At 37.4% G+C, this 13,466-nt stretch overlaps 1 protein-coding gene across 12 annotated transcripts in view; it reads left to right on the forward strand.

The window, feature by feature from the left end:
- The window catches only part of EXOC6 (exocyst complex component 6), a 235,485-nt gene that overhangs the window by 47,954 nt on the left and 174,065 nt on the right, over nt 1–13,466 (forward strand). The window contains exon 1 of one of the 12 annotated variants that reach the window (XM_074382589.1): nt 1,304–13,447. The exons of the other annotated variants lie outside the window; for them this stretch is intronic. The gene's annotated coding sequence lies outside the window, so the exon portion shown is untranslated. Of the gene's footprint in view, nt 1–1,303; nt 13,448–13,466 lie in introns of those variants that run through there. 12 annotated transcript variants of the gene reach the window in all.

Consider the following 13,466-nt stretch of genomic DNA (forward strand, 5'->3'; position numbering starts at 1 on the left):
ATGTTATGGTTTTGGTTTTTCTGAGCATCTGCATCTGTAATTCAGGTTGCTATAGTACTGATGTTGAGATGACTGCTGATCTTGAGTCTCATCTACTTGATTTCCCTTACTCTCTTCATTGCAGTTCTTTCTAGGTTGTCTTTGGCGAGAAAGGTCTCTGTGGACATCTCTTTCTAGTAATGATGCTGAGCAGGAACATGAAGGTCCAAGAGAAAGAGAGCAAAAGAAGACAGCAGAAAAAGGGGCCTTAACCTTGATCCCAGGACTTTATAGGCTCGCCTGGTTCCCGTGATTCTTCCCTTAGGGTGGACTTTCCGCAAGCCCAGTGCCCTCCTTACCCTTTGGAATTGAGCACATGCAGTGTGTTTACAGAGTGATACACATGCCCATCTGAGGTTTACTTTCTTTTTTTGGTGAAGTGTGACCCTGGAAGATCATACTTCACCATTTTTGTCTCTTATCACACGTGCCCGGGAAGTTGCTTTTCCCTGGGGCTGCTGAATTGTCATTTTTAGAGAGACAATGTGATAATCACCAAACCATCACCTGACATTTCTGGTGGGTGGCAGGGAGAGCCCTCTCCTGCCCCACCCATGCCTGTCTACCTGTAACAAGGACAAATGTGTGCAGTGGTGTGATCTCGGCTCATACATTTTTAAAATCTGGCTTTTAGTTTTAAAATTTTCTGCAATTTAGTAAAGTTCGTGTTTCCGCCTCAGGATATGCTTTATACAATGTTGTCTTTTCCAGGACTGTCAAAAATTATCTTTTTAAATATTAACTTTGCTTAATTTTTCCCCCATAAAATACTAATGTTATTACATAGTTTAGAAGTAGGTTAAAAGGCTCATAGAGGCTAGTTGGGTGGTTCGTGCCTGTAATCCCAGCACTTTGGAAGGTTGAGACTGGAGGATCTCTCGAGATTAGCCTGGGCAACATAGGGAGACCCCCGCCTCTACAGAATTTTAAGAAAATAAGGTGCGCATGGTGGTGCACAGCTGTGGTTATGGCTACTGGAGAGGCTGATGTGAGAGGATCATTTGAGCCTGAGGTCGAACCTGCAGTGAGCTGTGAACACATCACTGCACTCAAGCCTGGGCAACAGAGTGAGACTCCGTCTCTAAAAGAGAAAAAAAAGCTTATAGATCTTTTAGAAATTATAGGTTATTTTTCATTCAGTAATTTCAGTATTATCCTTATATATGATATCTAACGTGAATAAATCATAAAAAATTATCTTTTGTAGATTTTCTAATGCTGATGGAGAAAACAAGTGAAATATATTTTTGTTTGTATTTGATTGATATTCAATTCCTTATAGATCTTATCCATCAGTACTGATTTCCCATCAGTTTTCAATATATGTAACTTTTATATATTTATTGCAAGTTCAAACAGTGATTTTAAGATGTTCTTTAGTAAAATTATTACATGTGTGCTTGCAATATTTGAATGCCTGTTGCATGTCAGGCACTGTGTAACATATAAAAGTTTATCCTGTGCTGTGTTGTTCATACTTACCCATAGGAGCCTGGAATTGCCAGAGAATTTTTGTGCTGTTTATGATTCTTTTCTGCTATGTTTTTTTAAACCGTTATTTCAAAGTGGTAGGTAAAAGGGCAAAACCACTTCAGAAAATGGGGAAATCTTATTTTTATTTCATAGTCCTTAGTTGTTGATTAGGTCAAGTATGGGATCCACATAATTTATGATGCAGTACTAAAGGAAAATACAGTCATCTCAGTTTCTGTGGGGGTTTGCTTCTGGGAACCCGTGTGGATACCAAAATCCATGGATGTTGAAATCTCCTATATAAAACACTGTAGTATTTGCATATAACCTATGCATATCCTCCCATGTACTTTGTCATCTCTAGATTACGTATTATACATAATCTAGGTATTACGTATAATACCTAGATTACGTATAACAATGTAAGTGCTATGTAAATAGTGGTTTACTGTATTGAATGGAGAATAATGGCAAGAACAAAAGTCTGTATATGTTTAGTATAGACGCAACCACCAATTTGTTTTTTCATCAAATATTTTTCATCTGCGGCTGGTTGAATCAAGAGATATGGAACCCACATCTACAGAGGACCGACTGGACTTGGATTTCTAGTGGTTACTTCTTGGTAAAGGGTGCCCTCTAGTGAGCCTGTTCTTTTTATTAAGATTTGTAGTTTATATCCTCACAGTACTTGTGAATTGAATATAGAAATAGAAGACATCTTCAGTTCTTAAGGAACTTGAAGATAAAATATACACCAAGTAGTGGGAGAGTAAACTTGATGGACATATTTAGTGTAATATAGACCTTATGTAAAAAAACTGGGAAAATTCCTGGTAATGGGAAAGTTATCTGGTATAGCTATTCATGAAGTTAACAACATTAAGGAACTGTCTTGAGCTGAAATTCAAAGGGAGTTTAAGATTAGTATTGAAGCATATGGAGGGGAAAGAGCATCCAGGGGGTAGAAAAGAAGTTTAGGACAGCACGAAAAAGGATTAGTGCCAAAAGGGGAAAAAGTGGAGAAAAAAGGAATTATCCTGGGAAAGCTTTGAAATTTAATACTGTTTTCAATATCTTATTGCAAGTGTCCAGGTATTGTGTATTCTACTTGAAAACCTTTATTTTTTAAAGGAAATCAGGAAGGATTTGGCTGGGCAGTTGTAGGTTGGGGTGTCTTATGTGGTTGTAGTCAAATGGATATTGGTTGCTATCAGCTACCTGCTGGGGCTGAAGTAATCTGAAGGTGCAACTGGACTAGACAGCCAAGATGGCTTGCTCACATTACTGGCAGTTGCTGTGGCTCTCATTTAGGAGTTGCCTACATGTGGCCTCTCCAGCTTGTCATTTTTAGGATAGTCAGATTTCTTATGTAGTGGATGACTTTCTCCAGAGTAAATGTCTAAAGGAGGTAGGTAAATATTTCATGGCCTTTTCTAGTCTTTGAAATCACTTGGTGTCACTTCTGTCATATTCCATTGGTGAAAGTAGTCACAAGCCTGCCCAGATTAAAGAGATTATAGACCCTTCCTCTTACTGTAAGATGTGCAGAGAATTTTTGGATCTATGTCATAACAGTACTTCATTTACTTTCTTGCCTCCCTGAAGAATATGTTCAGTGTAGATAAATGTTAACGATTTAAGGAATAATTACGCTCTGTATTAAAGTTGCCTGTGTATATGCCTGTTTTCTGCACTTCATTTTCAGTTTCTGTTGCTTATGCTGTTGTACAATAGTTAATATTGTTAGAAGGAATTTTTCTTTTTCTTGACCTACCTATTATTTCCTTGGAGCTGTTGTATTTCTTATTTGTTTTAATTGTAGTTCCCATAATCCCCATTTGTCATGAGAGGGACCAGGTGGAGATAATTGAATCATGGGGGTGGTTTCTCCCATCCTGCTCTCCTGATAGTAAGTTCTCATAAGATCTGGTGGTTTTATAAGGGGCTTCCCCCGTTGCTTGGCTCTCATTCTCCCTGCCGCCATGGGAAGAACATGTTGACTTCTTCTTCTGCCATGATTCTAAGTTTCCTGAGGCCTCCCCAGCCATGTGGAACTGTGAATACATTAAACCTCTCTTTCTTTATAAATTGCCCAGTTTCAGTATGTCTTTATTAGCAGCATGAGGACAGACTAACACAATAAGGGAATGTTATGGGAAGGTTGTTATTCATGTTTACTGTATTTGATAAAATGGATGGAAAATTGTTAGGAGTGCTGGGTATGATACACTTTCATGGATTTTTTTTCTTGGTGTTTTATATTGCTAACTAATTATAGTAGAAATATTTTTATTCTAAGATTGAGCAGATACTTTGAGCAAACCTTTTGTACATTTAAGATAGGGAGGTGGTGGCCAAACATGGTGGCTTATGCCTGTAATCCCAGCACTTTGGGAGGCTGAGGTGCGTGGATCACCTGAGATCAGGAGTTTGAGACCAGCCTGGCCAACATGGGGAAACCCTGTCTCTACTAAAAATACAAAAGTTATCCAGGCATGATGACAGGCGCCTGTAATCCCAGTACTTGAGAGGCTGAGGCAGGAGAATCGCTTGAACCTGGGAGCTGGAGGTTGTAGTGAGCTGAGATCATACCACTGCACTCCAGCCTGGGCAACAAGAATGAGACTCCATCTCAAAAGCAAAAAAAGAAAGGGAGGTGGTGTCTTTGCTATTTGTTGTTTAAAAGAAAACAATTCCAAATCATGTGGCTTTATGCGAAAAGGAGCCAGGCATGGTGGCTCACACCTGTAATCCCAGAACTTTGGGTGGCTGAGGTGGGTGGATCACAAGGTGAAGGGATGAAGACCATTCTGCCCAACATGATGAAACCCCATTTCTACTAAAAATACAAAAAATAGCTGGGCATGGTGATGCGCCTGTAGTCAGAGGTTGCAGTGACCTGAGATCATACTGCTGCACTCCAGCCTGGTGACAGAGCAAGACTCCGTCTAAAAACAAACAAACAAAAGGCCAGGAGTAGTGGCTCATGTCTGTAAGACAGATCACCAGGTCAGGAATTCAAAACTAGGCTGGCCAACACGGTGAAACCCCATCCGTACTAAAAATTCAAGAAAGTAGCCGGGTGTGGTGGTGGGCGCCTGTAATCCCAGCTACTCGAGAGGCTGAGGCAGGAGAATCGCTTGAACCTGGGAGGTAGAGGTTGCAGTGAGCCGAGATAGCGCCACTGCACTCCAGCCTGGACTACAGAGTGAGACAGAGCGGGACTCCGTCTAAAAAACAAAAAAGAAAAAGAAAAGAAAAAAGGGTGTATCTTTCAAATGATAATTTATTTACTATCTTTAAATAATATTTTAGCCCATTGTTTCTCACATGGTTGTTACTGAAATTTTGGGTTTCTTAAATGTATCTGGAGGCTACTGAAGAGAGTTGCAGTGTTTCAAGTCTTACTTCTGACTATAACTTAAGGGTTTCAAGTAGATTACAAATTGATACTGAAGACGCTGCTTTACTGAAAGATTAGATCAAATTCTCAATATATATAGCAAAGAATATAAAGATTTACTAGAAACAATGTGCTCACTCAGATAGGAACAAATAGAGTGCCTCAATGTAACTTCTGCTACTTTCCAGGATCCATACGGGAGGCACGGGAAACTGCCGGTAACGTTATGTGGGCAATGTAGGGCAATGTTCTCCTTAACTATTTGCTGTGTAACTGCCCTTTCATACTTGGGGCTTATGTATGTCCTATTCTGAAAGAACTAACAATTCATGTGCTTTGGTGTAAAGAAATGTTTTCAAATCTTGGCTTTAGATCAATTGCCAACTAATTGGTTGCAGGAGAATTTGGCAAATTTACCACAGTTACTGATATATCCAAATTCTATATTTTGAAATCATTTTGAGATTGACAGAAAGTGATGTGTATTGGACAGGATGATTTTAATAGCTTTTGGTAATTTCTACTCCATTTTTTGTGAGTTTACTTTTAAAACTGTCTTCCTAGCAGCATTTTAAAGAATGTTTAGTTTGTCAAAAGGTGGCAATTAGAACATGATTAATTGTCTTATAAATATTTTTAATAATAACCAAACTAAGTTTATAGTTAGTAAGTTACTATAAACTTAGTTTGGTTACTATTAAATGTTAAGTAGCCCATTAAATATTTAATATTAAATAACCTAAGTAACCAAAATTTCAGTACTAGTTAATAAGATTAGTACCTAGAATCTGAAAAGAATTCACTATAAATGTGAAATTGCTAAAGTATCATATGTACTCTTACTAATGTGAAATACCAAATTTTAATTATTATGAAAAATATAAAATTAAGATTGATATGCCAGAAATTAAGCTTGATATGTCATTTGAAGAATTGGTGAAATAATAGTAAAAATGCCTATACTGGAAGAATAAAGAATCCTTAGAAGAATGTGAAAGCGATTCTTTATTGATAGAAATACAAACTTAAGGCTAATGTATCATTTGAAGAACAGGTAGAAAATGTGGTTAGTGTTTGAAAAGGTATACAACGACATTAAAAAGCATCCAAAGGAAGTCAGAAGTAACTGATAGTATTTTGTCAGTGATAAAAGAGTAAAGTTTTGTTTTCTTTTTGTCTTTTTCTTTTCTTTTTTTCCCCTGAGATGGAGTCTTGCTCTATCGCCCAGGCTGGAGTGCAGTGGTGCGATCTTGGCTCACTGTAGCCTCTGCCTCCTGGATTTAAGCAATTCTCCTGCCTTAGCCTCCTGGGTTGCTGTGACTACAGGCACATGCCACCAGACCAGCTAATTTTTTTGTATTTTTTTTTTAGGAGAAATGGGGTTTCACCATGTTGGCCAGGCTGGTCTTCAGACTCTTTACCTCACTTGATCCTCCCGCCTTGGCCTACCAAAGTGCTGGGATTACAGGCTGGAGCTACTGTGCCTGGCCTAACGTTTTGTTTCTGATAAAGATTTGTAGAAAGCTTTGACACCCAAAGATACAAGCAGTGTCAATGCCCAGGGATTCCTGAATAGTTCTGCTTCTAGTTTTCCAGTATTTATAAGTTAATTTTCTTGCCAGTCTTTGTTTTTTCTTAAAAGCAGTTGATTGACATTTAGTAAAATATATGAGAAAGTCGGCCAGTGGCTGGCGTTTTAATTGCAATCACTCTAGGTACTTTCTCACATTACACACTATACAGATGTAGTCCCTGACCATGCTCTTTTATGATTATGCAACTAGTATATCTATTATGTTAGGGAACAAAGCATTCTGGGACAGAGAAAAGCCATTTTTATTTTGTCTCCAAAAGAAACTCTACTACTCTAGCCAATATAAGTAACTGCAGGACATTAGGAAAAAAAGTTACAAAAAATAGTGTAAGGATATTATATGTGCTTAAAAAAAATAAATCTAATATGTTGCCAGTGATGAGTTTTTTGCCCCACAATAATACATTCTGAATGTTTTTTATTAGAAAGGGAACTTTTCCTTTAAAAATAATACTGTGGAATATGATCACTAAGTCATTTATTTACAGAATATAGCATCTTTCAATAAAAAATTAAGGTGGCCTTAGTTTCTCAGTTAACACATTTGATTTGATGATAAAAGTATTAATTTCCAGTGAACCAACTTTTTTTTTTTGAGATGAAGTCTTGCTCTGTCGCCCAGGCTGGTGTGTAGTGGTGGGATCTTGGCTCATCGCAACCTCCACCTCCTAGGTTCAGGCGATTCTCTTGCTTCAGCCTCACGAGTAGCTGCCACCATGCATGGCTAATTTTTGTGTTTTTAGTAGAGGCAGGATGTCCCCATATTGGCCAAGCTGGTCTGAAACTCCAGACCTTGTAATCCACCCACCTCGGTCTCCTAAAGTGCCGGGATTACAGCCACCATGCCCAGCTTTCTAGTGAACCGATTTTAACATTTTAAGGTCTTAACTTTATTTATTTATTTATTTTACTACCACTAGGTGGAGCCCTCAACACACAATTCAAGAAGGTATCTTTGCAAGATACTTTATTTAAATTCCTTAAAGCCAATTTATGATCGGTTATAGTGAATTAACTTATATTTAAACTTTGAAAACTTTGGTTTGCAAGAGTTGATATAGTGAAGATAGAAAATGTGTTTGGTACTTACAAATTTGTAGCTATGCTTTTGAGACACATACAATATTTTTATGCATTCCTAATTGCTAAAGTTAAATTACGGAAGTAAAATCTTTAGTGTGGCATAAGCCATCTTTGTTCTCTGTTCACATGAAGGTTAAAGTCATCTCTTATTTTAAAATGATATGCATCTATACTTTTATCTGAGTTGCATTAAATTTTGCCAGAAGTAGACATTTTATTGTGTTAAGCTTTTGGGAGGGATGGCTGAACTAAGCCTCCCCTTCTTTCTCTCTCTTTTTTGCTTTTTAAATTTATTTATTTATTTATTTTACCTTTGTCCTGAGCTCTTTTACATTGATGTGTCATTGTCTACATATAGAGCACTAAGGTATGCTCTTAGTGGATGTGGGATAATGGAAAATTTAAATGTTCAGTCTTGCTGGTTCTAGCATATAAATATGTATGTGTATCTGTTTATGGGAACTTGATTAGATTTACCAATAGAAATTATAAAATTTTGGGAGACAGTTTGATGAAAAATTATTTTCATTACAATTGTTTATTGCTTCAAAATTTATAATGGCAGTAAATCTAACACATTTATATATGAATTAGGTAGATGTAACTATAAACCGACCTAGGTTCAAAGAGTGAATACTGCTAAACAGCATTTTCTTTCTGTTCCTACAAGTCAGAATTTCAAAGAATAATGGTTATCATTTAAAGTAAAAAAGAAAAATAGCTTTTTTAGAGTCTCTTCAACTGAGGTCAAGTACAGGGCCCTCAGTTTTCTCTACTTCTTTTTGCTCCTCCTTATTTTGTTGCATTTGTAATTTAATACTGCTTAACTATTAGCTATGCCTCAGTTATCATCCTCCTTTTCTGTCCATTGGTTGATTTCACCTGATGGGTGCAGCAGTGCACATCAGGGATTCCCTATTGAGTCATTCTCAATTGTTGATCTTCAAAGGTGATCTGGTTGGTTGCTATGTTGTTAACTTCCCCTCTGCATTCCATGCTGCTTATCACCATTTCTGACTGGAGAGTCTGTGTAACATAATAGTTGAGAGCACCGGCTTTGGAGTCAGGCAGACCTGGGGTTAAATCTTGACTCTGTTACTATGTGACTTCAGACTCAATGTCTTACTCTTCCCAAACTACATTTGTAAATTGTGATGCTAATACAATCCATGTTGTAGAGCTATACTGATTACCATCATTAAGCCAGAAGTATGTCTGGAATAGCAAATGATAATCTAGGGTCAGGAGAGAGTTGGGACAGCCTGAGACTTAGTAATGGATAGATCAAGACCTACTTTTCTCATTCACAGTACTGATTCATTAATATTATTTTTATCTTTTTAAATTGGAACTTATGGTTCTATTTTTAACAGCAAGTATTTAATGAGATAATGCATGTAAAGCACATAATACATAATAAGTACTTGGTTGGTTATTATTTTTATCATTACCATCAATAAGCCAGAAGCTGCAGACATGACTCCTCTCTGGCCAGTTAAGTCACTGTGGGGAATTGTTGACCTGAAGAGCACATCTTCTCTTCATTTTCTTTTCTCTTCACCATCTTTCCAAATTATCAGTCTGTCCTAACTCTCTCCAGACCCCTAATAACCATCTAGGGTTAACCCTAAATGGTTATCAAGAGAAAAGATCCGTAATTTCTGCTATGTATACTGTGTCAAGAGATTCTTGGGCTAAGAGTAGATTTTGCTTTTTTCCTCATTCCAGTGTTCTGATACATATCCACCTTTTCTCCTTTCCAGCTTCTCTCCATTCAGTCACCTATTTATTATTGGCCTTACTAGCACGTTTCTGGACTAAATATTTTTAATAGTACTTTTTATCAACTTAAGTAGACGATTAAATCAACTACATGTAGTGGTCAATTCTTTCTTTATTTTTGAGATGAACTTTTGTTCTTGTCGCCCAGGCTGGAGTGTGGTGATGTGATGATCTTGGCTCACTGCAACCTCCGCCTCCTTGGTCGAAGCAATTCTCCCCTGGCTGAGCCTCCCAAGTAGCTTGGATAACAGGTGCTGGCCACCACACCCAGTTAATTTTTGTATTTTTGGTAGAGATGGAGTTTCATCATGTTGGCCAGGCTGCTCTGGAACCCCTGACTTCAGGTGTTCCACCCGCCTTGGCTTCCCAAAGTGCTGGGATTACAGGCATGCCCGGCTGATTAATTCCATTTTGAGTGCTTGCTTGCTGGCTTTTAGATTGTGCTGCATTTATTAAAATGCCATAGATCTAGGAACTTTCTAGGCTTTTTTAAGGGCCAGCATTCTATCATTTGATGAATTTTTGATTCTGGCATTTGCCTTCAGTACAGTCTTTAAATGCAATTTATTCTTGTGATTGGAACGTTTATTCATCTTGATGACTTTATTTCTGTGTACTGTGCTCATTGATATGGATTGTGGGTGATGATTGGTGGTATCAGCTGGCAGTATAGTTTGTCTACGGGTCTGGAATAGCAAATGGTTATCTAGGGTCAGGAGAGAGTTGGGACACCCTGAGACTTTGTAACAAATCAGGACCTATGCTTCTCATTCACAGTACCAATTCCTTAATATTATTTTTATTTCTTTCATTGGGACTTATGGTTCTATTTTTAACAGCAGAAGGCATGGCATGTAAATAGTTTTTACCCCTCTCAGGCTTTGGTTTAGGAGGCTAGGTATTGCATATATTCTAATATTGTTTTTCTCCGTTATAACATCAACAGAAAAAGAGGAGTTCACCTGTGATGCTGTAATAGATGCACTGGCAGTATCCTGAATTACTCTATAAAGCAGAGGGAGTTTTGTTTTTAAAACTCTGAAGAATGCATTGGAAAAACATACCAAAGGATTTACTTTGAGTACTTTCTAAACTGAAATAGACTTCTGGGAAAGAACTGTTGTTCTCTTCTTCCTGTTTGTACATATATATATACATACATATATATGTATGTATACATGCATACATATATATATTTTAAAGGAATAGCAATATCTCCTTTATACTCACAAAGTAGTCAAATCCTCCCTTGAAGGAACTCTGTATTTGGGTAGTCCTGAAATATATCTTGATAGGTTTTTGCTCCAATGTGATAGTTGTAACAGAAACAATTCTTCTGGTATATTATGTTTACTATTTGGTACTTTAAGAGCCAGATAAATGTTCAACTTTTGTTAAACTATGTTAAAAAATAGAAATTTGTATGTATATTACTTAAATATAGTACTTTTTCATAATTGTGAAATAAGAATTTGTTTGTAGCACACCAAGATCAGTTAGATAAACTTCTTGTGCAAGAATTTTCCTTAGAAATAAAGTTATTTAGTTAATAGTTCTTGTTATAAATGTTAATTGTGGGAAAAGTACAAAGTAGGAATTTTAGTACTGCCTCAGTTACTCATCAGCTAGGCCACGTTGAACAAGTCATTTATCATTTCTATACTCATTTGTGAAAAAGAGACAGTGATATTTTATTTGATTGTATAAAAAATAAATAAAACATTGAATTAAAAAGTGGAAAAAGACATGTAAAAATGTTAGGTGTTAATGGTAGTTAGATCCTTTGCTGTGATGATTGAGTTTGGCCATATTTATTTAATATTTGTATCTAGTACTCAGTTGTTCAGCCACTGGTTCACTTGTTTAACAAGGATTTGGTTGTCTTTTATGTCCGTACTATACTAGTCGTTAGTATATGTTGAGCACTTACCTTGTGTCAGTTATCGTTTAAGAATTTTTCATGTTTACTAGTTTAATCCTCTTAACATTCTAATGTAGATACTATTATTTTAAAGATATTTTTCTTGAGAGCAATTTTAGGTTTCCAGCAAGATTAGGAGGAAGTACAGAGATTTCCCATATATTCCCTTTGCTACTCATGGAAAGCCTCTCCAGTATCAGTGTCCCTCACCACGGTAGTACATTTAAAAAAATTGATGAACCTACATTGACACAACATTATCATTCAAGATCTAGTCTAGATTCATTACTTTGCATGTGGATCTCCAGTTGTATTAGCACCATTTGTTGAAGACTATCTTTTCTCTATTGTATTATCTTTGCTTGTTTGTCAAAATTCAGTTGACTGTGTTTATGTGGGTCTATTTCTGGGCTGTCTATTCTGTTCCATTGATCTGTTTGTCTATTGTTTTGCCAATACTATGCAATCTTGATGACCGTAACTTTGTAGTAAATCTTGGGTCGTGTTGCCAGTATTGTATTCTGTTCTTTTTCTTTCTCAGAGTTGGGGTTGCCCTCTGTCACCAGGTTGGAGTGCAGTGGCATGATCATGGCTCATTGCAGTCTCAAACTCCTGGGCTCAAGCAATTTTCTGGCCTCAGCCTCCTGAGTAGCTGGGACTACAGGAGTGTGCCACCATGGCTGGCTGAATTTTGTTCTTTTTCAATATTGTGTTAGCTATTTGGGGTCTGTTACCTTTCTATATAAGCCCAAGGATCAGTTTATCAGTGTCTGCAAAATAATTTGATGGGATTTTGACTGGGATTGCCTTGAATCTACAAATCAAGTTGGGAAGAACTAACATCTTAATGATATTGACTTCCTCTTCATAAACATGGAATAGTTCTTCATTTATTTAGTTCCCTGATTTTTTTTTAATAGAGTTTTGTAGTTTTCCTTGTATAGATCTTGCGCTTTTTTTTTTTTTTTTTTTTTTGAGATGGAGTCTTACTGTGTCGCCCAGGCTGGAGTACAGTGGCATGATCTCGGTTCACTGCAGCCTCTGCCTCCTGGGTTCAGGATATTCTCCTGCCTCTACCTCCTTAGTAGCTGGGATTGCAGGCACCTGCAACCTCACCTGGCTAATTTTTGTGTATTAGTAGAGATAAGGTTTTACCAGGTTGGCCAGGCTGGTCTTGAACTAACCTCAAGCAATCCGCCTGCCTCAGCATCCCAAAGTGCTGGGATTACAGGTGTGAGCCACCGTGCCTGGCCTGATCTTGTGCATTTTTTAGATTTATATCTAAGTATTGGATTTTGGAGGATGCTAATGTAAATGGTGCTGTGTGTTTAACTTCAAATTCTTCTTGTTCATTGCTGTATGTGCTATTTTTATCCCTATTTTATGGTTGTGAAAACTGATACTTACAGAAGTCAGGTGGCTTACCTGAGGTTGAACTACTAGTAAGTGCCTTTTCTAATTCCATCCATTAATCTATTAATTCATCCATTTATTAATGAATTATTTATTGAGCTTCTGCTATATGATAGATGCTGTTCTAGGGCTGCGGATACAACAGGAAACAAAACAGACACAAACTCTGTGTCCTTATGCAACTAAATAGGGGAAGACAGAAAATACTTAAAACTGTGAAACAGAGTATATTCTACAGTGGAAATAATGATATAGTGATAAACTCTTTTATTTTAGAAGATTAAAAAATAAAGCGAAAGCCAGGTGTGGTGGCTTATGCCTGTAATCCCAGCACTTTGGGATCACAAGGTCAGGAGTTCAAGACCAGTCTGGCCAAGATGGTGAAAGCCCTGTCTCTACTAAAAGTATTAGCTGGGTGTGGTGGTAGATGCCTGTAATCCCAGCTACTCAGGAGGCTGAGGCAGTGAATCACTTGAACCTGGGAGGAGGAGATTGCAGTGATCCGAGACTGTACCGCTCACTCCAGCCTGGGCAACAGAGCAAGACTCTGTCTCAAATAAAATAAAAATAAAAATAAAGTAAAGCAGGGAAGGGGATAGTGTGTGTGTACGTGTGTATATCTGTCTGTCTGCCTATCTGTCTAATCTATCCAGATGGTGTAGACAGGAATATGCCTGTGTGTTAACGAAGCTGTGAGGAGACCAGTATTGCTGGCATGGAATGAGTAAAATGGAGGGTAAGTAATAGAAAGTGAG

This window comes from Saimiri boliviensis, chromosome 12 (genome assembly GCF_048565385.1).
Source record: "Saimiri boliviensis isolate mSaiBol1 chromosome 12, mSaiBol1.pri, whole genome shotgun sequence".
NCBI classification, from domain to species: Eukaryota; Metazoa; Chordata; class Mammalia; order Primates; family Cebidae; genus Saimiri; species Saimiri boliviensis.